The sequence below is a fragment of the Cupressus sempervirens genome, chromosome 7 (assembly GCF_028749045.1).
Source record: "Cupressus sempervirens isolate cs-2001-9-10 chromosome 7, ASM2874904v1, whole genome shotgun sequence".
In the NCBI taxonomy this organism is placed as follows: Eukaryota; Viridiplantae; Streptophyta; class Pinopsida; order Cupressales; family Cupressaceae; genus Cupressus; species Cupressus sempervirens.
In genome coordinates this window covers 884602555-884603867 of record NC_143124.1, presented here as the reverse complement: position 1 = coordinate 884603867, position 1313 = coordinate 884602555, and the positions used below count along the sequence as shown (strand labels likewise).

The window sequence follows — 1313 nt, the reverse complement described above, 5'->3', positions numbered from 1 at the left end:
ATCCTTGAGACTTGTGGAATAAATCAGCGAGATAGAGATGACTAGGGGAAATTTTGAGTTGAAATAGCCTGAAGGATGTGGGAAGACTACAACTCTTGAACTTAGTTGTATTCCCCTAATTGTGATGTGTTTTTGTATGCATTATTTTTATGTACAAAATAACTATTATTGTTGTTGTATGCACTATTGTTATGTACAAAATAACTCATATTGTTGTTGTATGCACTACTCTATTCAGCTATATGCACTATTTTTCTCATACAAACTCTCTAATGCATGTACAAATCCCTTCCACCCCTCTCCAACACCCTCTCTACTCAATGTAGGAATAGTCCATTCTACCAACTCCTTAACCCAGTATCAGAGAACAAAAGTTCAATAATGGGTAGAATTGGAAGCAATTGAATACCTAATTTGCATTCTCTCCATTCAGCAGGAGCAAACCATATCCCACTGTCCCATTCTCTTCCACAAATTCAGACTCATATATAGTGTTATTCAAAGGAACATGCCACCATGCCTTGGCAGACCTCATCTCTAATGCAGTTAAGGTAGAACCAATGCCAATCAAATTTGTGTCTCCGTAAACCAAACCTAACAATGCAGCAAAATAGCATGCATTCAAAGCCTCATTAGTGCTCTCTTGGTTTCTCCCATCTGCAAATAGTGTGATCCCACCCACCCATGAATGTAGCTTCCACAAATCAAAATTTCTCAGCCGAGGTTACAACATCCCTTCTTCAAGATTCATGGTCATGAAATCCTTCACAATGGAATACATTTGGGGTTTGTACCTCCTAGCCCAATTGGGATTGAGCTTCATAAGCACTACAATTGCATAACAAAAGTACCCAAAATGGTAGTGATGGTCATTATATACTCCCAATGATCCAATGATTCAAGTTGTCTTTGCTGCGATACATTGCTTGGAGTTTATCATGACATAAAATAAGTGTCATAAAATAAGTTCCACACCATTCATATTTATTATTTTTGGTATTTTAGATAGAAATACTTGCGATATTTATGATACTTATACAACATCAACAATGACAAAATATTTCATTGTGAAATCACATCTACTTGTTGCATATTGCCAGCTGTATTTTCTTGAAAAGTTAGAAGACCATAATGGGTTATTGGGTTGCATTTTGGGTTTTCACTTATAATATTTGCCTTTTTTCAAGCATTTTATTTTTGCATATGAAGAAAGAATTATAATTTTAGTTATTTTATGTTGCATGCTTTTAACATGCTTTTAGAGTTATGTTTACATTGATCTATAGGAATTGTTTATAACTTGTTCATTATTT

The 1313-nt window shown here is 34.7% G+C and overlaps 1 pseudogene; it reads right to left on the bottom strand.

Annotated features, from left to right (window-relative positions):
* Nucleotides 1-234: 234 nt before the first annotated feature.
* LOC149550323 (glucan endo-1,3-beta-D-glucosidase-like) lies at nucleotides 235-982 on the bottom strand (annotated as a pseudogene).
* Nucleotides 983-1313: the final 331 nt, after the last annotated feature.